Source organism: Anser cygnoides, chromosome 14 (assembly GCF_040182565.1).
Source record: "Anser cygnoides isolate HZ-2024a breed goose chromosome 14, Taihu_goose_T2T_genome, whole genome shotgun sequence".
Lineage (NCBI taxonomy): Eukaryota > Metazoa > Chordata > Aves > Anseriformes > Anatidae > Anser > Anser cygnoides.
In genome coordinates, this window is record NC_089886.1 from 16648526 (window position 1) to 16672932 (window position 24407).

A 24407-nucleotide genomic window follows, 5' to 3' on the forward strand; every position below is an offset into this window, starting at 1 on the left:
AAAAACAAACAAACACAATTTCTTTTTACAAATTTGTTTTAGAAAACTGTAGGTCTTAGTTCCAAATTTATACAAAAGAAATTTGCAGTGTTCCCCATGTAAGGTGAAGAAACTCCTAAGGAGTGTTGCACAGACCAAGGCAGTATTATTTATTTTCCTGAAACCAGCAATGAAAGTCAAAGCACAAGCAGTGTAGCTTGTTTTATATATCAACCTTGCATGTTTTCCTGTCAGCTTTGCAGTTTGTCATCCACAGCTTAGCCTCCAAATGGCATGAACTTTGAGGACAGCATGCTGAAATGAAAAGAGACTTGCTGCCTCCTTTGGAGAAGAAACAAGGCCACCAAGGAACAGCAGAATATCTGCTTATTCCTTCTTATGCAGCCAAAGTTGTGGAAAAATATTCCATTATTAATATAAATGTAATACAATTCTGCTAATGGTAGTATAATTTGTTGTTACTATTTGGAGTGAATCTGTGAAGAATCTAGCAAGAGTAACAGAAGAAATCATAAATGAATACTAAATGCAAAATCTGATATACAAAAGTAAAGAATGAGTTGGAGCAGCTGCAATAGCTTATTTTAAATAGTTACCAGAATTGTTCAGCAAAAGCAATGTTGGCCAGCTGGAGTGCAGTTGTTCAGCAAGGGAGGTGAGATACCCCTTCTCTGTGTGTGGAGAAACACCACAGCTAAGTGAGCATAAATGCATGAACTGGCATGTTACTTTACTACTAAAATGATTAATCTTAGAGACAGAAACATGTTAGACCACTTTATGACTGTGTTTCCAAGGAAGTGACAGGCCAACTTGGAGAACAGTGACCAAAGTTTAGTTTTCTACCACTGCAGTCTTCTTACAAACGTTATTGGTTATTGTTGGTTATTGTTTTTTTTTTTTTCCTAATTATGAGTGTCAGTTACAGATGTACAGCCAGTAAACTATCTGTCTATAACTTGCAGAATGTGCTCCTTTTTCTGCCAGCAGATTGAATTTGTGGCAATATAGGTGTTCTGATCAGCTACACTTACGACACGAAACCTCCCATTATAGCACATTTATGATTTACTCTGTCAGGGTATCATAGAGAACATTACTTTGCAAGGTGATAAAAATTAGTATCCCATGAATTACATAAGGAATTCCAAACATCAATCTATATTTAAAATAACTGCAAGAAGGTTTTTTCAGTAACTAAAACTAGCATATATGGAGTTAATTAGACCAAAAACTGCATGTTGGTCATTACATTATAACCAGTTTGAATATGCTGAAGACACACTAAGTTAATGCAGATGTGCTGTTATATTGCTCAAACAGCTCCGATCAAACTGTTCTATTTGAGGTTTCATCTAAAGCCTGTAAGAGTCTGGCTACTACGTTAAATGGATGTGGAGTTCAACCCTTGTGAAACCAAATACTTTATCCTTGTATGATTCAATCACTTACGTCACTTGCTGAATATATTATTCCTCCAATAATGCTTTACAGGTAGCCACCAATAGGTAGAACATCCAAAAGCCTCAGACTTATTTTTGTTGTTTCCCTTTTTGATTCATATCCTATTTACTACTGCCTCCTGCTTCTACTATCGCTACTATCATCAAGAAATAGTATTTTTTTCTGTAATAAGAAATACTTATGACATAATTCTGAAAGGCTATCATGTGCTGCTAGTTACAACACAGCACACCTCTTATGTTCATTTTATATCTCAGCAAGTGGTATTTTATTAACTGCTGCAGTGTGGCTGTATTTTACTGTGAATTGCAGATACTCAATGTAGTCATGCATGTCCATGTGAAGGTGGCATCAGCTTTTTTTTATTACATTTGTCCACGTCTGGCAAATTAGCTCACTATCATACACAATCACACAGAACCACAGAATGGTCGAGGTTGGCAGAGACCTCTGGTGCAACCCACCTGCTCAAGTCAAGCCACCCACAGCCAGTTGTCCAGGACCATGGCAGACAGCTTTTGAAAGCCTCCAAGAGGGGAGACTCCACGGCCTCTCTGGGAAACCTGTGCTGGTACTAAATCACCCTCACAACAAAACAGTGTTTACTTATGTTCAGATGGAACCTCCTGTGTTTCAGTTTGTGCCCACTGACTGTCCTGCCACTGCACACCACTTGAAAAGATCCTGGCTCCAATTTCTTTGCATTCTCCCTTCAGGTATTTACACACATTGATGAGATTCCCCCTTAAGCCTTCTCTTCTCCATGCTGGACAGTCCCAGCTCTCTCAGCCTATTCCCATATGAGAGATGCTGCAGTCCCTTAATCATCTTCACGGTCCTTTGCTGGACTCTCTCCAGTAGCTCCAGATCTCTTTTTTGCATTGGAGAGTTCAGAACTGGACACAGTACTTCAGATACTGCAAGGATCAAATCTGGGAAATATCTGTTCATCTATTCCAATAATACATACATTAAAACAATGTAGAAGTACTATGAAAACTTAAAGTTAAAAAAACGGCCAACCAAACAAACAAAAAACACAGAAAAGTAGGGTCAGAAGTTCCTATATAGCAACAACACTAAATGCAGTGAATGAAATTTCAGGTTCATTACTGAGCAGATGAATACAAAGCACTCTCTGAACAATAGAAGGGTAAGCATGTCTGCTCTGGAGAGGATGAAACATGGCAAATCATCCATTAATAAGTATCTATTTCTTTAACAAATGTCTAATCGTTCAGCAGAGTAATTTAATGTTCTGTATTAAGCTAAGAGGCGCACGGATTAAAATACCCACATCAATGGTCTCTGTTCAGTATTCTCTACTCACTTCCACCAAAACATTAACAAACCTCAGTAGGGAATTTTCCTGAGAAGATCAGCTAATAATGTATTGTACCCTGCAAATGAACCCTTAAACCTCTATAGTTGATTTTTGTCTACCAAACCACAAAACTGTCTTTCTTTCCTCCTTCTGTTAAGAATCCTCTCCACCCCTATATATAAGCCAAGATCTAACTCTAGCTATTAAATCTAAAGAACAGTTTAAGGCAAAGCCAGAATTTAGTCATTAATACAAACTCAAATAAAGCCAATCGTTAAGTACGTATATTTCAGGTGAAATAGAGGATTGAAATTAGGAGGCCTGTGGAAATAGTTAAAAAAAAAAAAAAAAAAGCAGTTAGTAACTGACAAAAAGCAACTACTAAGAAATGCTTCCAGGCTACCAAGCAGCAAAGCCTGTAAGAGAGACGGTGGATCTATTTGACCAATGGGAACTGAAGGGAAACACTCTGTTCAAAAGTGGCATTGCAGAGTAGTTCAATGACAGCTCTGTTGGGGTCTGCCCCCAAATGACTATTTGGAAAACCACCTGCCTCAAGAGCTAATGGACCCAACCTTTTGCTTGATGCCAACTGTAAAACGTAGCATGACATCAACTCAAGGAAAGGGACTTGCAGTAATATGAAACCAGGGTCAAAGAGAAAATATTTTATACTCCTATGTTTATGAAAATAAAGATGAGGAACATTTAGTCATATACCAGAAGATACTGTGTTGATTAAAAGGTAATTAGTAGCTGCAGTATCTTATAAGTTACCAAGATTGAAAACCAGTGAACTTAAAAAGTAAGCAGTTGCACTTCTCAGAAGGAATGCTAACTATTATTAAAAACCTGGGAGAAATGAGGGGTAAAAATGTACTTGTCTTTAAAAGTAGGACAAGCAAAACCTGCATCAGTAACAGACAGCTGACAAACATACCAGCTGAAGGATAGGATTCATCAAACACTAAAACAAGTACGCTCTGATAGGGGTAAACATCTTGAATCTCCATTTTACTGTATGAAATGATGAAGCACTCAGATGGAACGCAGGGAGATCACATTTCACACACTCTAGCACATTAAATGTCCCTGGAATTAGCTAGGAATCTAGCTTAAAAACAAATAGTATGTGCTTAGAATTACAGAATATCTATACTAACAAGCCTAATAACAGATTCCGCTTAAATACTGCAGATACTAGATCTTAATGACTGCATGGTTTTGACCACAATTGGAATTACAAAGAAATGCCACCTCTAGCACAGGACAGGGAGAACGGAGGGCTACATAGAGCCATGCTTTTCTCTTAAGTCTCTTTCTGGTATTAGCCATTCCTTTTTATGTGTATGTATCAAAATTATGCAGTTTCTTTCATCCAGGAACCTGAAAATATTTCACATCTAACAGAATTAGGTGCAATAGTGCTTCCTGGCTTAAGGCTAGCCTCAGTACAGTACTTACATGCTTCATTTGTAAGCACTTCACCAGACAGGAGTGTAGAGGCTACACCTGGGCCAGGACACAGACATGTTTACCATGATCCTCAATGTGTTTTGGCCCAAGTCAACTAGCAGTGCCCCACACAGATCCTGCATGCAGCTGAGGTGACAGCATTGGCCAAAGACCATTCCCACCCACTGCTCTGGGTGCAGCCTGATATAAGCAAACTTATCTGTATGCATGAGAATGAAGTCATGCCAGATTCTCTCTCATTTTATTTATTATACAGTACCGTATTCTCAGGTAATGTGGTTTTATTCAATAACCATTTAATGGAACACAAAAATAGTGCAGAGACCAGACAACGGAAAGTACTTCCCATGCTAGAGACCAGGCTACTTTTTGCGCTTTATGTCCCCACAAGAATAAGTCTCAAACTCACTTTGTCATCATATCAGCACTTCAACAGGAATGAGACAAAAATGAGAGAGGGAAATTCCCTGTCAAGAAAGGCTGTGAACTCAGGCCCTCCGTTTTCTGGGAGAAAGTCCTTGTTTGTAGCAGGTACAGCAACAGCATTGCAGTAGTCACGATAATTTAAGGATACATACAAAGTCTGAAGGAGAAGTCAGTATCTTTTTAAGACTAACTGATGCAGTGAGACAAAAACAAGTTTTCTTTGGGTCTGGAGATTTGTTGGCAGGCAGGATGAGCGTTGGTGCTCCTACTGATGCCTTCCAACGGGCTATGACAGGGTACACAAGGCTGTCAGAGCATCTGTCAGGGACAGGGCTAGGAAGTGGGACAGACCAACCCCAAATCTGCATTCCTTCACACTTTCCAAATGATTACGTATCGTAATCTCTAATCACCTCCAGGCCAGTGATGAGCATACATTAAGCCCACTTATGCAGACTGTATTAAGTATGACTACACTTCTGCAAAATTATACAAAATACATGGATTGATGTACGGCAAGGCTCCACATCAAGGGTCAAACGTCCTTCTCACAGTTGTAAGGATATTTTTTCTTTTTACATTTTTGAAGTAATGCTAATGTAAAGCAAATTACTTAACATCAGGGCATGCTATCTTAACAAAAGTGGTGATCTTAAACCTAAGGAAGTGCTGTCCTCTCCACAACATTCCCTACAGACTATCTAGAGGCTGACATGGTATACTTCCAGGTAGGTGAAACTGGTCAGTCTCAGAGCTGGGAAGGTGCATTGGCAAGGAAGGAGAGTCTCCCAGCGCTCAGCGTTACCCAGGAAAACTCTGCATCTGGCAGCAGGACCTTGGGGAACACACCTGAACTCACCAGGGCCACTGGGCAGCTTTGTCACTCAGCCATGGCTATGTTGTTTTGTGCAGTTTGCTCTTGTCACTTGGATCTGAGTGGGCATTCAGAGAAGCAGAACTGTCACATTAAAAAGGAGGAGGGGAAAAAAAAAAAAAGAATTTAGGCAGCCTGCAAGATTTTGCACAATCTGAGCATGGGTTTTCAGGAAAAGCATTTTTCGATTTTATATTCCTACAGTTCTTTTAAATTCATTACTGTATTTAGAGCTTGGGCTCTATTTTTCACTATGAACAATAACTTATTTCTTAACCAGTCTCTCTCACAACTGTATCTTTTGTAAACTGCAGTCACCCTTGTTGCTAGTAATATGTATTTTGGGGGAATGATTTAAATGACAAAATGCTTACTTGTAACAACAAAAGAAATGATACAATATAAGCTGAGTTTTAATAACTGAAAAGATCTTTAATTAAAATTGCTTTCCATTCAGGAGCTAGAGTTTTATTTAACCAGCTGCCCTATGAAAGTTATTACCTAGAGTTTTCATTTTCCCAGTACAGAGCTGCAGAAAAGATTTTATTCTGGTGAATGAAGGGATGTACAACAGCAAGGACAAAGCTCACTTAAACTAACAATGGAACCATGGCAAAAGTCATAACCTTCTGCTGTCTTAGGGGAAGCACACTTTCTGAATATAATCTCCCTGATTATGCCTAGTATGCAAAACGCAGTTTTATATCTGCAGCTCAAATAGATTTCAGTATTACCACTGAATACTAATCACTGATGCAAAAAACGTACAGCTCCCTCAAGGCATTTCAAAAATCTTGATTATTTAATCAGTGCTCTTGATTTATAAGGCGAGCTGGTTGATGACTACCAAAATGTGACACATTGGACACTATCCAGATGGAATGCCAGTTTTCATTTGAGGTTAAAGAGGTAAAACTCTAAAAGAGAGGTTTTCCAGTATCCTGAACTAGAGAGAGAGTTATATCAGATGATAAATAAAACCTGGCAGTTTGGCTTGCACATAATATTAAAACAGAAACTTCACTGAACTGTCATTTGTAAAATGAAGTAATTAACTTTCTTTCTGATTATAGCTTTATTTTCTATTTCTACTATGTACTTTTTATTTATTTCATGTCTTCCACCCTAATGTCCCCTTGTCTTTCTAAATTGCATTTCTCTACTTTTTTACAAATACATAAGCAGTGAGTGCTGCCTTTTCCTAAGCACAGATTTTCCAAACAGCTGGATGCAAGATGTGAAGAGTTCAGTTTCTTTCCCCCACAACTACATAGATACATGCACTTAAAATAATTTGATATCTACATTTCTCTATATTAATATGTGCTTAGTCATAAGAAAAACACTTTAATCCCTGCTTTAAAATGCAATGGAACTATCAAAAATTCTTTATGATACAGATATATGTGTTACTTTAATTCCTGAATAGGTTTTACTAAATAAATTGCTTGGGCTTTGACAATTCTATCTCCATCTTTAATTATCAACAATAACATTGCTACAGAAGGCTACTGTATAAAATTTCCAACTGTTTTCCTGTTAAGACTTTAAAGAGAGGAAACTACTTCAAAATGAGATAGCGAGGAATTAAATTCATATTTAGGCACCTAATTCTAGGCCTGACCCCTAGAAGTTAGTTAGCAATCTGATCTTTTTATGTACATGCCATGTACAGGTATACTGAGGCCTAAGATTTCAACTGAATTTTGAAAATATTGCCCTTATTAGAAGCACTGACTGGCACTTACACATTCAAACCCAAATTACAACCGCAGAGAATTATTTCTGAGCCACATCGGTTCCTTGCACACGTGCTGCGGGGGGGGTTGGCCGGTGCTCTGCCCAGCCTGTGCTGCTGTCTTCATTGATACTTGTCTGAGCTACCAGTAGTAAAGCTAATGTGTCACCGAGGGTTCCCCCAGCTCTGCGGCAAGCGCTCAGCCCACCATTTGGGCAGAACTGAACACGTACCTACCGATACAAACAGCCCTGCGAACAAACAAGCAACTCGAAGGATAAGAGGTACCCTATAAGGCTAGCTTGGAGGTTAAAAGCAGCCCCACACCCCAACACTATCATCTCAAGCCTTCTAAAACCAAAATCACTACAATTGTAATTCAGACATAGGAACTTGATGGAAAGTTTAATTATAAACAAGCATCAAAAGTATCAAAAGCTGCCATCCGACCCCTTGTACATTTGCACCAGGCAATGGCCAAGGTAACAGCCATGACATTAAGCACCCTGTGCAATGGGAAGAAGCTTTCCTGGGAGTCAATGAAGAACTGGCGGGCACGCATGGGCCCGCTCCCTTGAAAAGGGGCCTTGCAGGAGCACAGGTGAGTGCAGGACTTGGCCTCGCATGGGGATAACGCTGCTCATGCAATCCCTGTGCCCTTGGACCCCTATCTCTCCCCCGTGAGTTGCTGTCACGTCATGTTTCCCTGTACCTGTACAGCAGGTGATCCAACTTGCACTGAAGTCTGCAGGACTTGGACCAAGCTCTCGGAGTGTGTCAAGGAGTGGGAGGCAGTGATACAGAGACACAAAGCTAAACTCAAGGCTCGCTTGCTTGGGTATGAGCAGCAGCACCGGCTGGAGCAACTTGCTGAGTGCAGCATAGCTATTTGCTTTCAAACTACCTTGTGTCAGACTTCGTTTTTGTGATCTTAGTTCACTACCTGTGTGACTAATACTCATAAAACATTTTTTTCTTTCCTCTTCATAAAAAGTTTGCTAGGAATCTCAACACTTTGTATGGCAATGGCGAGGCAAAAGGACCCCCAGAGAAACGCGTGGTGGACAGAGCCCATGGGTGCCCTTCCCACTGGATAGCTCTGGCAATGTCAGCAGGGTGCCAGGCAGGCAGCACCCCACATGCCAAACTGCTCCCCAGTTTGTAGCAAGTGACACGTCCGCAGAGCCCTTGCATCTAGGTTTTGGCAAAATTGCAGATTTGTATTCTGTTATGAAGCCAAACCATTTTAATAACTACAAGAGTTTGCCTATAAAATCTGTGTTCTTTGGGACTGTACCCTTGACAATTACATCCCTATAACTTTATCTGTACATATGGATTTGTATCGTCTGAAGCTCTTGAAGGAGTATTGCACTTGACTGGACCTGTGAATAAGGCAATCACGGGGCAGTTCAAATAACTGCATTATTTCATTTTCTGTCAGGAAGCCAAAAGTTCTGTTCGAAACACAGATGGCTATTCCCCTGTCATCTTCTAGCTCCTCAGCTGATCTCCCCACCATTTCAACTTCATTCTCCATAACAGTTGTCCCTGAAGAGTGAAGTTTTGAAGCCATTTCTCTGGACACATCTGAACCATTAAGGACTTCCAAAAAGGTAGGACCCTCCATTACACCTCTGCTATAAAGCCACCTCAATGGGCAGGAGTCACCGCTCCAGGTCAACCTCTCCACATCCTGATATAGACATATGTTGTGTAATCATATATTTAATCTTACCTATAGCTTTAATTCTACTTCCAACTTTGTTCCTATTTATGTCTCAAACTTGAACTAACATTTACATTTATCTTTTTTTTTTTTTTTTTTTTTTAATAAAAAGAAACCAAAATACTCTTGGCAAAGCATCTCACAAGAAACATCTTGTGGATGGGTACGTAGGGCTTGTGGTTAACAGAACATTGACTGCATAATAGGGAGGGACAAGCAAATTATCTGAATACTTTCATGCACCTGACACCAGCTGCAAGATAGCGCTGTGTTAGGTCAGGAGAGAGAGCTAACATACTTTAGGCAAACATTTGGAAATGTCATTATTCTTAAATGCCATTACAAGCAATGACAATACAAAAATCTATGTTCAAAGCTGTCTATGTTAAAGAACAACTTTTCTGTTTATTTGCTGCAAAACCTATAGTGCTTTTATCAGAAGCATATGGGATGCAGTAAACTACTATTTTTTCCAGTTGCAACCGGTGCAACTACAGCAGGAAACATCTTACAGAGTTTCCATACTTCAGAGAGGCTAGGATTAAGTAAATGTTCAGCACTTCTGACTCTTCGAACAAAGACTGTTAGAGAAGGTGAAAGCAATCTTCTAATACTGCCTTGCAAAATGGGCTTCACAAAAAATAACCTACAGTAACATCAACATGGATAGAAACTGTACCTGAGACACAACAACATGAATGTAGGTTTATTTGTGAAAATAGTACAGAAATCCTGTTTTCAACAGATATGTTGACTCCAATCTGTCTTACACATGTGGCATATGTTATTTGAACACATGTAGTAGGAAAACACTCCTTTCCAGAATTTGAATGTGTGCCATATGCCATTAAAAACAGAAAGCAGAACAAAATTTGATTTTCTTAGTGGGAATCCTGTTATTTTGTAGGATTACAAAAGGGCCATAACACTTCAATCACTGGAAATTCTCCTTTATATATATATATATATATGTATATGCATATTGCATATGTAGGGAGAGAAAATCTATCTGCTTCCAGAGTATTCTGGTTTACAAGGAGAGAGAACTGAGAGACTTTACTCCTTCCATTTATACAAAACTTTTTCAAAACTGATAACTCAATTCAAAGGCAAGAAACTTAATAGTACTTAACTGTATGGCCTCTAACATGTCATGCTGATTGAATTCATATGATCTTATATACTTGGTCATCAAAAGGCCTTTATTTTTCTCAATTAAAATCACAGAGTCAATGCATCTTGCCTAGAAAATAAACTAAATTCATATACATTACCTCTGAGCAATGAGAAATAGCACTGATTGAATAGGGCTGTTTAAATCTCTGCGGTTGGCAGTGTTCATCAGCGAATTTGTTTACAAAGTGGAAAGAATGAGATACTGTCAAAGAATGAAAAATAAAAGCGAGATTTCTTGGGAAGGAGACATCCGTCTTTTTCTATTTGTAAATGCTGACGAGCAGGGTTTAAGGAGGGCTAATGTCATCCATTCATCTTAATTAAAGAGTTAATTGCTCGTGTATCCTGATTTGGTTAGCTGATCTTAGTAGCATGAAAAGTGTTTGCTTCCATGTATTTTATTGACCACTATAATGACATCATCAGTAAGACTCAGGATTTATTCATGCCTCAGCCCAAACTCATAACTTTAACAGCCTCCTACATGATAAAACTTTCAAGAGGGAAGCAGTCCGTCAGCACGGTGCAGAATACCGAGAGGTCTGTTCAGACCCTGTTCAGAAACTGTTAAAATGTCTCAGTTCAGCTGTCATTGAAGTATTACTTCAAAGTCTAGAGTCATGAAGATAAGTAAAAAGTAATTTTAAAGACTAGTTCTCAGCAAATGTATATATGGAAATAGAGTATAAAACATCTAAAAATCGCATATCAAATATAAGCAAGAGACTTATTACTATTCAATTTTTCACATCTGTAGTCATAGTCAAGTAAGCACTGACACAAAAACAGGCGAGGTTGACAGCATGTTCTATGGATTAAAGACCAAATTGGTTTAGTCACATGTCTTACAACACAAAGGGGGGAAACTCAGATCTAAAGAAAGACCAGTTAACTAACTAGGAAGTCTGTGAGTTTTTTCTGTACGATACCTTTTAACATTTATTGCAATTCTTGATGATATTTCTTAAAGATTCTTCATAAGAATGAAATTAATTTTTACACAAGAAGGAACAGAACAGTACTACCAATTTTGATAGTGCCACAGTACTTAAAAATGGAAAAAAAAACAAAACACATTACATACAAAACCTAATACATGATACCCGCTTATCCCAGTAACGAGTCTTCAGAAGTGATCTATTTATGTTATGCTACTTTCACGGGATCAATTTCTGTTGTTAATAATGCACATCAGTAACACGAAGGGTCGAACCAGCCTTCAGGATGCACCACACACCAAATGTAACTCATCCCAGCACAGTCTCGCATGCTGTGAGCACTAACTGCATTTGGTAACAGTCAGAGGATAGCTGCTGTTCTGTGCTCTCCCATAATGTCTAGAAGGCACTAAGAATAATGTGATGGGGTGCTACAGATCATCTAGTTTTACGAACTTCACGGCGGACTTCAATTTATAAGTGTTTTCCTTATTGCGTTTAAACTTCTCAGCTGACTGGTTCAGAGGCCAGTACTGGCTCCCTGTGCTTTATCTGCCAGACAGGAGATTCTTATTTTTAATACTAATCGGGTTTCCATGTTTTCTCAGGGAAAATAAATAAATAAATAAATAAATAAATAAATAAATAAAATGTAATACAATTTAAATGTAATAATCTCTGTATGACATGAATATTGCGCCTCTCATGGAAAAGCAGCAGGCAAGTCCATGGCAAACAACAGGGTATGGTGTATTGGTCCCCAGCTCACCCCAGACCAAGGCAGCCTCAGAACCCGAACCAGTCTGCCTGTATCATCTTGATGCTGCCTCCAAACTAAGTAGCCCACTGAGAAGCAGTTTATGTGAACACACACACAGGGCCATGCTTCTGCAGCTGCATTCCTCCTAGGTCTCTAGCATGATGCTACTTGGCTCAGAAGCACACCTGCAGTCAGCTCGTATCTCTGTGTTATGCATGAGTGTGCAAGGTGGATGTAGAGGGATCAGCACTAGAAACTGGGAGATGTGTTGGCTCTCACCCCCTGCCCTGCTGGGTAACCGTTACTTCAGCACACTCTGCCCCAGTTATCCCTCAAATCACCTCCATCTCCTTTTAGAGATACCTTAAAATTCAGTCATGGAGAAGTGCTAACAGAGTTGATTGGTGTTACTAGTTCTGAATAGTTAGCTACTGGAAAAGGCAGCAGGACAAACACACGGGGTTTACAATGAGCGAATCAGAGCAATTCAGGTTGTACGGGACCTCAGGAGGTCATCTGTCCCAACCCTGAGCTCAATGCAGGAATTGCTCCAGATGTGACAAAGTCAAGGATAGAGACTCCACAGCCTCCCTGGACAACCTGCTCCAGGGCTAGACCATCCTCAGGCAAGGACCTTTTTTCTTTGTGTCAAGGAACATCTATGGCTAAGGAGAGGAAGACCATATAGCAGGATTTCTCAGTGGTGTTTAGATGTTACTCATTATGTTCTTTCATAGCTCAACTCCAATTAAAAAAAAATCTTTTTATTGGTTACAGATTGTTCCATTTGTTACTGAAATTCTTTTACACCAAACTCAGGGCACAGTGGCCCTCAGTGCTGCACAGAGGCAGGCGCAGACGTGCCGGGACTCTCGCACTGTGTCGTGCTCACCAACAAGCTTTCCATTGGCTCAGAAATCTGCCCTGACTCCTCTGGCTGACAGCTGCAGCACAGTGTAGTAACCAGGGAACTACTCAGACCGAGTTTGAGCCTTCAAACCATGCCGATGCCTGCTCTTTCAAGATCTTACAGCAATTGGTGACCTTGGAAATAGTTTTAAACAACCACAACTCTTTTATTAATCTTAAATCTCCCCTGTTATCTTCAGATTCTTTCTTCTCTCATGCCAATGCTTAAATTATAAAGTAAGTTCATAAAATAAACACTTAAGGGAAAAACTAAACATCTTCCTGGATACAGACTGTGGACTAGGAGCAATGACTGTCACTTTTGAAAGCTCCTTTACATAACATTAAAATAGAATGTGAATAAAAAGTAAAGCCCAGCATTTTGTTGTTGAACGGAAAATGCTAAAATAAAACCTCCAGTGGCTTGTAAAGTATTCAGTTCAGTCTTTAGCAATAACACCTTTTGATTTGTAAAGCTTCTATACTATCTGAAAATAACCTGAAAAATAAAGTTTTAAAAGTTTTCTTTAACTAGTTAAAAAACCACCCGCTGTAACGTGAATAGAGAGAAGTTTATAAGCAAAACCTTATTTTGAGATAACACATTTTTGAATTACTATACTATAATTTTTGTACACTGTATCAGGCAATGGCTAGTGCAACTTCTTATAACATTACTAGCTTACTAATAAACATGTGCATGAAGCAGAACGGCGCACACAACTTATAATTCTTTGGCTGTGCCTAGTAACATAAACAAGTCTGATACCATCAGCTGAAGAATTGAGGAAATAAACCATTCGAAAGACTGATGTAAAGGATTGGACATGCTAAAAGAGATGGTGGAAAGAGGCTGCTATGAAATGGAGCGACATTCAGAAGTGAAGCAATAGACCCACAATGATTTGTGAATGGAAATAAACATAACCATGAGAAAATGCTCCATCAACATAAGAGCCACAACAAAGCTGCGAATCTCAAGATAAACAAAAATTGTTTTTGAAGAGAAAAAGAGCATGCTAGGTAGGACTTCAAAGACTAGAAAAGATCTAATAGACACAAATGAATAACAAAATAATAATAATAATAAAAAGACATACCGAAAAAATTATACTAAGCACAAGATCAACTTACTCTATGTCCCTGGTACTACGTTAACCCTTCGGTGCCATCACAGTGGAATCAACTTAGTAATTAAAGAGAATGAATGTTGCAATGCCACAACAGTCAGATGCCTTTACTCAGCTCTGCATTTCCTCTCCTATGCCTGCCTCTTCAACCCTCCATCCTGTGTTTCACCCCACTATATTTCTCTAACACCACACCTGTAGTTTACTTCTTGGCTGGAAGGCACAACAGCCCAGCTCTTTATCATGCTGCTCCCATGCCTACCCATAGAAAGCACAACTGCTGTTCCAGAAAGAAACCACACAAATCATTGTGCCCTGGGTGGAAAGCTCACTCGACATTGTATTTCCAGTCACAGAGAACAGGAGACATTGGCATTCAAAATAGGGACATCAAGTAGGTAATTAAATGTCATACCAGTCCTAGCATAGAAAACACTGATGTTACAAGAAATACTGGTTTGCTAAATTCAGAAACATCCACAAAGAATATTTTTAACTAGATAAAAAGAAAAGTCAGGTTACACTATGACTTCATACACAATACACTGCAGCATTCTTTAGTATTGGTTCTGAATCACTGACTCAAGCAGGATCTTTTGTCACTGGCTTTAGCAGAACAGAACTAGATATTAATGGACTAGAAATTAGCTATTTTCCTCATATGTATATATATTAATTTGAATCCAGAGAAAATATGTAACATCACTCATCTACAGGAAGATAGGATGGTAGGCTGAAATGAATCTAAATTGTGCTGGGAAGCCTATAAACTAAGTGGCTGCCACACAGAACCTAGACCCGGAAAAGTGATTTAAGTAAAATATCCAAGTCTAACACGTGTTCAATGCTGGATGAAAACAGAAACGAAATTTCTATGGAATTTACCTTCTATTATCTTTGCAGCTGGGTTTGGTTGGCTGGTTGTTTGTTTTCTTCCAGAATTGCATCCTCACAGCTTACTCCGTATCTAAGGACCTCTCTCCTGAGCTACCCATCAAGAACAGCATGCTGCAGAAACTTTTGAAGAAAATCCTGGTAATGATGCATACACTTCTAAACACTTACTCGAGTCCCTTTTTCAACAATTTTGGTAGCCATTGAAAATGCGTGTATTGTTTTTGTTCAGTACATACATAGTATGGCATGAAAAGCAAGCTATCTTTACAGCAAGGCCAGGCAAAGATTTGATTTGAGCTGGTCATTTCCATGGAAAAGATCCTTTATATGCAATTACTAATGACATTACAACTGTCTGCAGTTGACTTCAAGAGCTAGCTGTATTGTAGCAGACAATATTTGATAACGTAGCTTGCAATCTCAAAAAAACGACAAGAGAACAGAAACTGTCCTGTAAAAAAAATTGCTTCAGAACCATTGTGGTTTAACCTGGCAGGCAGCTGAGCACCACGCAGCTGGTCACTCACCCCCCTGCCACCTGTGGGATGGGGTAGAGAACTGTAAAAAGATAAAATTTGTGGGTTGAGATAAAAAATAGTTTAATAGGACAGAAAAGGAGAAGATAATAAAAACAATAAATATGTAGAATAAATATGTACAAAGTGAGTGATGCACAATGCAATTGCTCAATGTCCACAGACTGACACCCAGACAGACCCTGAGCAGTGGCCACCCCCCGAGCCGTTACTGCCAGCACGGCACCACATGGGATATCCCCGAGGCCAGCCTGGGTTAGCTGTCCTGGTCCTGTCCCCTCCCCACTCCTGGTTCACCCGCAGCCTCCTCACTGACAAGGCAGCACGAGGAGCTGCAATGTCCTTGCATAGCTCGGCAACAACTGAAACATCGGTGTGTTATCAGCATGACTCTCATCTTAAACCCAAACCACAGCATTGTATCAGCCACCATTCCTCTATCCCAGCCAAAAACAAAACAAAAATCCAGTAAATGAATCACAGTTTCAGGTTGATATGATAAAAAATAAGATGTCTGAATCAAGAGTGCACTTGCTTTGTGGTTAATTGTAGATTTCAATACCTAGAGGTACCTGCAAGGCACTTAGCACTGTATTTGCCTAAATGTCATCCCATTGTAGATACAGAATGGGAATAAATAGACAGATTGGTCTAGTGCATGTTGTTTGGATTTGGAAGAAGAATCTCAAAAATGTGAACCCTAACTGAGCCAATTCTTTATTATGTGCTGCTGCTAAGCTACAAAAGACTTCTGTTTTTCTTGTTTTCTGGTACACTTTGAAGCTAGTGCGACTCATCTCTCAGAAGTGACCCTTCCTAATCAAACCCATCATCATATTGATGAATCCTAATAAAAACAAGCCTCTAAAAATGTCTATATTTGTGGCTGTAAGCGTTGAGACTGACTCAGGTAAAATTTTCTTCATAATTGGAGCCCAGATTGCTACATTTTATAATCTGCTCTACTGCAGCCATTTAATCTGATAATCCCTTTCTGTCCTGTCTTCTCAAATCTTACAGTCACATGAATGACTGTGAACAGAAACACAATGCCAGGCTGAGGTAAGGAGCTGACAAATAAACACTGATGTCACTAGTACACAAGACTGAATATATGTTACCAGAGTATCTATCAAAACTGACATTTAATAGCTTAACTTCTATAGAAGGAAAACAATAAAGTTGACCCCCACACACCTCACCCTTTGGGCATTCAGTCTTGCTTTTACAGTGGATTAAAATCTTCTGGAAAGTAACCGTGTCTAAAGGTAAGGGGCATGGGGGGTGCTTTATCTACTTCAGCACATAGCCAAGATTTTATTTTTTCAAGTGTTTTTCTCCTTTTAACTATAACATATTAGCTGCTGGTGGCCCTTGGAAAGCTAGCAGATCATATGATGCTGGCTCTCCTTCTTTCCATCTGCTAGCCTACATCACAAGAAAACTAAAATATATACTAAAGATTACTTTTTTAATGAAACCGATTACTACAGATGCTACGAAGTTCTCACATGAGCATAAAAGGCTTCACGTCAACATCTCTGTTAAAGTAAACCTCATCTGGAAAGTTGGAAATCCCTGTCTTTTAGGGTCTTTCATTAGTAGCACACACTAAACAATGATCACTGCTGTACGATGAGAGACAAATTAATGAATCAAACATTACAGATTTCATCACATTGGTTCATTTGCATTTAAGCTGGTTTCCAGCTCTGTCATGCATTTGCTTTTAAACGAGCCCCTGTGGATAGTGCTGCAATGTTTGATTCATTAATTTGTTTTTCAGTGTACAGCAATGCTCACTGTTCAGTATATATGGTGAAATACTTTGAAAATACTTGTTCTTAACAACCTATCTTTTATTTTAACAAAGAAATAATAACTCTGAAGAACGAAATGCTGGCCATTTTGCAGACGTATCCCCTGCCAAATCTCCCAGTTGCTGCCCCAGCTCATTGTTATCCCACTGTGATATTATCTGGATTAAGTCTTCACAGCTTGCTTTCACATATTCTACAATTTCATAAAGCTTTGAGCCAGCTCTTTGGGTTAGTATCATGATGCCCAATTCAGCTCCTGGGAAGTTAGAGGTGGCTTTAAGCCTTTACTCTCTGATCCTTGGATCAGTCCCAAAGAGTAACTTAGATCAGCCTCCCGGATGCTCGGTGACATTCTGCCACTGGTGTGCCTAGTACACCGTTTTCCTCCAAATTATAACAGAGTGGGCTGCTTGGCAAAGCTACCTCTGTGAGAGCTGCAAAACTTTGGAATTGGTTTTTGGTTCATAACAGCTTGAATTTGGTGACCTTACACTACGCTGAAATCACCATCTGTTTTAGAAGAAGAAAGAGAGATGTTCCATATCCATAGCCGGTCAGTGCATGGAGACAAACGTTTTGGTAATTAGTTGGGTAGTTGAGTTACCAAGTTCCTATCTGAACCTCACATTTTTTAAGTTTATGTACTCAAATATAACACTAATTATGCATTACAGTGTTCTTGTAGAGGTCATTGCTCATACCTAATTCTAATAAAATAAATAAATGTGGCAAATTAAAAAGATGGAAGATGTTTCAGGCACTAGCAATTGAAAAGAATATACTTCTGTAGCTAGATCTTCCTCTCTTCTAACACTGTCATGACAGATTGCGGGGTTATAAAGGCAAGCCCACTTGACAAGAGGATACATTTGGAGTATGGGATACAATGGAAATGAGGGACTAACTGAGCTTAATTGAGCTTTTTTTTTTTTTTCTTTCTCCTGAAGCAGGCAAGTTTTCATATGTTGAGAAGTGGAGTTAAATTGCATCAGCACATTATATTGTGCAGCCATTTTCCTCCCACTTTACTCTTCTTTAAAAAAAGAAAAAAAATAAAAGAACAAAAGAAAATATCAGCAACCTGCTACACAGGTTCAACAGGAAAAATAAACTTAATTGACACCAAAGAAGAGAAAGTAAACAAGACAGAAAGGCACAATCTTAAAGCCACGTTTCAGAGCTCTTAAATGGATATTAACATCATTCTCTCTTTTGCCAACCCAAAGCAATCAACAGATACAAATCTACATTAAAAACAACAACAACAACAAAACAACAACAACAAAAACAAAACCCTACACCAAGTGCCATCTACACAAACTCTACCATATAAGCAGAATAATGTGCTATCAGAAGAGCTTAAGTGGGCTGTGTATGAAATGTTGCTCTCTACTGATTAACACACAGTCTTCTGTTTCCATCAAAGAAAGCCCATGGGAAAGACTATTAATTTCCAGTGCCAGTGCAGAAAGGGGGGATAAGATTGTACTGGACACTTATGCCCTTAGAAAAATAGCTTGGCATTTTTCCTAAAATGTGTTCCAGAAGGCTGTGCAGCCATTCAGCGAGAGCTGGACTGGCTGGAGAGATGGGTAGGAAGAAACCAAATGAGGTTTAACAAGAGCAAGTGTAGAGTTCTGCACCTGGGAAGGAACAACCGGACGTATCAGTACAGGCTGGGGGACGACCTGCTGGAGAGGAGCTCTGAAGAGAAGGACCTGGGGGTCCTGGTGGATGACAGGTTGACCATGAGCCAGCAGTGTGCCCTCGTGGCCAAGGGGGCCAATGGGATCCTGGCATGCATTAAAAGGAGCGTGGCCAGCAGGTCAAGGGATGTGATCCTCCCCTCTACTCCGCCCTGGTCAGGCCTCACCTGGAGTACTGTGTCCAGTTCTGGGCTCCCCGGTACAAAAAAAAAGACAGGGATCTTCTGGAAAGAGTCCAGCAGAGGGCCACAAAGATGATACGGGGCCTGAAGCATCTTCCCTATGAAGAAAGGCTGAGAGACCTGGGTCTGTTCAGCCTGGAGAAAAGAAGACTGAGAGGGGATCTCATCAATGAGATTTCATTACCCCTTGTCCTGTCCCCACAAACCACTGAATAGAGGTTGGCCATATTCCTCTGTCTCCCACACGTCAGGTATTTATAAACATTGATGAGATCCTCTCTCAGTCTTCTTTTCTCCAGGCTGAAGCCTTCTGGCGTGTCAGCCACTCCTCGATGACAGCTTTGTGTCATTGGCGTACTTGCTGAGGGCAGACACTATTCCCTCATCAAGGTCGTCGATGAAGACATTGAACAAGACCGGACCCAGCACCGACCCCTGGGGAACGCCGCTAGTCACAGGTCTCCAGCCGGACTCTGCGCCACCGATCACCACCCTCTGAGCACGGCCAGTCAGCCAGTTCTCAACCCACCTAACTGTCCACTCCTCTATCCCACACTTTCTCAGCTTTGCTATCAGGATGTCATGGGAGACAGTATCGAAAGCCTTGCTAAAGTCAAGGTAGATGACATCCACTGCTCTCCCCCCATCTACCCAGCTGGTGATGCCATCATAGAAGGCAACGAGGTTGGTCGAGCACGACTTCCCCTTGGTGAATCCGTGCTGACTACTCCTCATAACATTCTTCTCTTCCAGTTGCTTGGAGATGACATCCAGAACAAGCTGTTCCAACACCTTTCCAGGGACAGAGGTGAGACTGACCGGTCTGTAGTTTCCCAGATCCTCCTTGCCCTTCTTAAAGACTGGAGTGACACTGGCTATCCTCCAAACTTCAGGCACCTCTCCTGTTCTCCAGGACCTTTCAAAGATGATAGAGAGTGGTTCGGCTATTACCTCTGCCAACTCCCTTAGCACACGTGGATGCATCCCATCGGGACCCATGGATTTGTGTGGGTTGAGCCCACTCACACACTCCCGAACCACTCTCTCATCAATCACGGGGGATCCCTCCATTTCCCAGCCCCTTTCTCCTCCTGCCAGGATTGAGGAGTCCTGGGGGAGGAGTCCTTGAAGCAAAGACTGAAGCAAAGAAAGCATTCAGTATCTCTGCCTTCTCAGTGTCTCCCGTTATCCGGACACCCCCATCGTTCAGCAAGGGACCCACATTACCCCTAATCTTCCTTTTACAGTTTACGTACTTAAAAAAAATCCTTCTTATTAACTTTTATCTCTTTTGCAAGCCTCATCTCTAGGTGGGCTTTAGCCTTCCTCGTCGTGTCCCTGCAGGCCCTGACAACACTTCTATACTCCTCCCAAGAGGACAGGCCCTTTTTCCACATTTCATAGACCTTCCTCTTCCTTTTGATCTTGTCGATGAGCTCCTTGCTCATCCACACAGGTCTCCTGCCCCCCTTCCCTGATTTCCTACTCTTAGGGATGCACCGATCCTGAACTTGGAAGAAGTGCTGTTTCAATGTTGCCCAGCTCTCACAAGCACTCTTGCCTTCTAGCAACCTAGCCCATGAGATACCCCCAAGCAGGTCCTGGAAGAGGTCGAAGTTGGCTCTCCGAAAGTCCAGGGTAGCAATCCTGCTTTTAGCCTTACTTCTTCCACCAAGTTCCATCTTGAACTCCACCATCGCATGGTCGCTGCATCCCAAGCTGCCCCCAACCTTCACGTCCCTAACATGCCCATCCCTGTTGGTAAGGACAAGGTCCAGATGCACCCCCCGCCTCATCAGCTCCTCCACTGCCTGCGTCAGAAAATTGTCTTCAACGCCTTGTAGGAAGCGTTTGACTGCGCGTGCCTGGCCGAGTTGCTTACCCAACAGATGTCTGGATAATTGAAGTCCCCCATGAGAACCAGTGCCCAGGATCGTGAGGCTACTACCAGCTGCTTGTAGAAGGCCTCATCAACCTCCTCCTCCTGATCTGGTGACCTGTAGTACACCCCCACAACAGTGTCCTCCCCACCAGCCCACCCCTTAATTCTCACCCACAAGCTCTCCACTTGTCCTTCACCCTCCCCCAGGTGGAGCTGGGTACACTCTAATTGCTCCCCCACATAAAGGGCAACCCACCCCCTTGCTTCCCCAGCCTCTTTCCTAAAAAGGACGTAGCCTTCCATGACAGCATTCCAGTCATGCGAGCTGTCCCACCACGTCTCTGTGACTGCAAAGAGATCGTGGCCCTGCGACTGAACGCAGATCTCGAGCTCATCCTGTTTATTTCCCATGCTCCGCACATTGGTATACAGGCATTTTAGGGAAGCAGCAGGCGCAGTTACCCCTGGAGCGATGCAAGAAGAAGATTACGGACGGGGTATCAGGATCATTACCTTCTCTGAGGAGCCCTCAGACAATCCTATGGGACAACTCAGAGGTTTTTCCCTACTATCTTCAACAGTGACAGCAGTGACAACTTCCCCCAGCCCTTCTCTTTAGCTCCCCTCCCTTCCCCCGTGAAACCTAGTTTAAAGCCCTGGTAATCAGCCCAGAGAGCTTGCTCCCCAACACACTTGTGCCCCACTTGCTGAGTGGGGCTTTTCTTCCTTGAAAGATCATATTTCACAAAGACAGATCAAATGCTACCAGGGAAAGCTAGACTGTCTTCATATGAATGCAAGAATTATAAATATTCTTGTAGGAGCTTGCACAATCCAGTTACAAGACAATTTTGTATTAAATGCCCAATTAGGTCACTCTTGCTCAAGGAAGAGATCATTTGCTTATACATGTAAGTATACTGAATGAAATAAATATGGCAACAAATACTCAAAAAGAGGAGCATCAAGATGAAAATATGGAACTCAGTATCTTAGAAAACTAATGTCTTCTCACCAGCTCTCACCGTCAGACTCGCATGCAGCTAGAGCAGTAATGACAGTGCAAAAAAGAAATCTTTTCATGAACAGATGTGGGTGCTGTCCTACTACTGACTTAATCACAAGAAACTTTTTGGCTAGTTGCTTCTTTAACTCATAAAACACCTCAAGTGCACAGCACGTCTTATGCTATTAAAATACCTGACTTCGAAACAAATAGCACATTATCTGATCTCACAGTATGTTGGTCTGCTTTCAGAAATCAACCATTTAAAAAACCCCCAAGAACTCAAGCCACCCTTGCAATTCTATACCCCTGGCAGGCAAAACAATGAACAAACAAACCAGCAGTTCCAAACTGCAGAGTGTAAGGCTCATGTTAAACACCAGGGAATTCATGTTATCTAAGATAAGGCATTTGGAAGCCAGGCACTTAGCCACCTACAGAAGGTGACTCTTCTCACTTTATGGTGGATTTTACAACTCTAGTGACTCTGTTCACTGAAACATGAGTCCAGAAGACTAATTCTGACTTGACACCTGTATTTTAGATGGCAAAGTTTGATGAAATTAGTTTCAACCTAATCAAATCATAAAAAGCTTAGTTAAATACAACAGATTGCTTACAGTGCCTAAGAATTTCCATCACTCTTCTTAACAAACACAGCAGTTTAATCTGTCAGGAGTAGTGAGGTGGAGTTTTATGATAGAAGATACTGGGAAAGTTAGCCAACATTCTGGTTAACTCTTCCTCTGCTCTATCCAATATTTAGAAATTCCATTTTATTTATTCATTAAAGAAAATTGATTCAACAGAAACATCAATGTACAAATAAGCTCAAAACGTGAGAATGAAAAATTCCTCCCTTACTTCTCACTGATATCCTTTCCATTTAAAAAAAATAAAAACAACTCACATATCAATTAAACTCACCTGTTAATTAAAAGCTTGTCTGGAAAAAAAAATGCTAGTTAGAAGCAAAAGAAAGTGTAAAAAGTATCTGAATGTTAAAGCTTTGAATTTTAATTACTTACTCCCAGGTTCGTTTGTGATCCCTCAGGTGTTGGCTGGGCAACAGCAAAGAACTGGAAAAAATAAACAAAATTATTTTGTAATTCCTGCTGTGGGGAACAAAATGCATTGAGAAGGCTTCCAATTTTCTCTTCTTATTTTGTTTAGAATTAGTCTTTATTAATGTATCTATAAGAAAGTATCCACACACAAAGAAGAAAGATTCTGGAAGATTACAGGCAACTACAGTGAATAATTGTTCTACAAATTTGACTTTTTTTTTTTTTTTAATAATATAAGAGTTCCTATTGTGTTTCTCTCACAATGGAGAATATCACTATAATTATAAAAGGGAGAATAATGTATAAAAATTGGCATAAGGTCTAAAGTTTTTATCAGATCACCAGTTGCATGTATATATTAAATTTGATGTACTGTTTATTGTATATGCACTTAAATAAAGAAGACATTATTAAATCTAACAAAAATCCTGGAACTCGGAATTTGATCCTTTCTCTCTAGCTATTATATAATAGCTGGATATTTGACCACCTTCCTTCTTTTCTAGATTTCCTTCTTTTTTAGATGAATGACATTTTTTATTAACAGATGATACTTCATCTTAAGAAAGGGAGTCTGGAAATGAAATATAGAGACAGTGAATAGTTCTGCTGGCTCTCAGAAAGACAATCAACCTCACCTCCTCAAACCCCTTAATATTTTAACAACCTGAAATTTTGAAACTGTCCTTTTCTTAAAGATAAACATCTGGGATTCCTAAGGTTTCTGATGAGTCTGTGTGTGTGAAAAACTGGGCCATCCAAATCAGAAGAGTTGCACATTCAGTGCTCTAAGAACTGGAATTAATACTTTCATTTTTTTCATTACATACACATAGCATATGTACATCTGCCTTATGCAGCCCAATTGTCAATAAAGTACTCTTGCAAATTAACTTGCATGCAAGCAGATGACAATATGCAACTGAAGTAACTGTGTTCATACAATGCATACAATGCGTCTTCCTCACCTTATTTCAGATTGAGTCTCAAATTGCACTTAACTCTTCAAAAGAAATATAAATGACAAACAGTTCATTTACTATGGATATAAACCACATTCAAATATACAGAGTGAAATACTATGCAGAAACTGAACATGTAAGAATGTGGTTATTCATTTCTGATACAGGTTATAAAACAGTTAAAGAAGCAAATGCTTCTTTAAACTGCATTTAAGGACCTAGTAATGTGAAATAATTTAGATCCCACTTGTATTAAGCTCGTGGTTAAGGTCTTCGCATCAGATGACCAAGACTTTATGAACTGTAACAGCACAAGTCATTTCTGGCTATTACACTCATCTTAGGGCTACTGTTCAAGCAATATACATTCAGTTATGTATTCAAATAGAGGCTTCTTCTCATCGC

The 24407-nt window shown here is 40.2% G+C and overlaps 1 protein-coding gene across 4 annotated transcripts in view; it reads right to left on the reverse strand.

The window, feature by feature from the left end:
* TENM2 (teneurin transmembrane protein 2) overlaps positions 1–24407 on the reverse strand; it is a 1595068-nt gene that overhangs the window by 689820 nt on the left and 880841 nt on the right. For all 4 annotated transcript variants that reach the window (XM_066977122.1, XM_066977125.1, XM_066977123.1 and 1 more), the window contains exon 9: positions 23002–23052. The gene's annotated coding sequence lies outside the window, so the exon portion shown is untranslated. The remainder of the gene's footprint in view (positions 1–23001; positions 23053–24407) is intronic.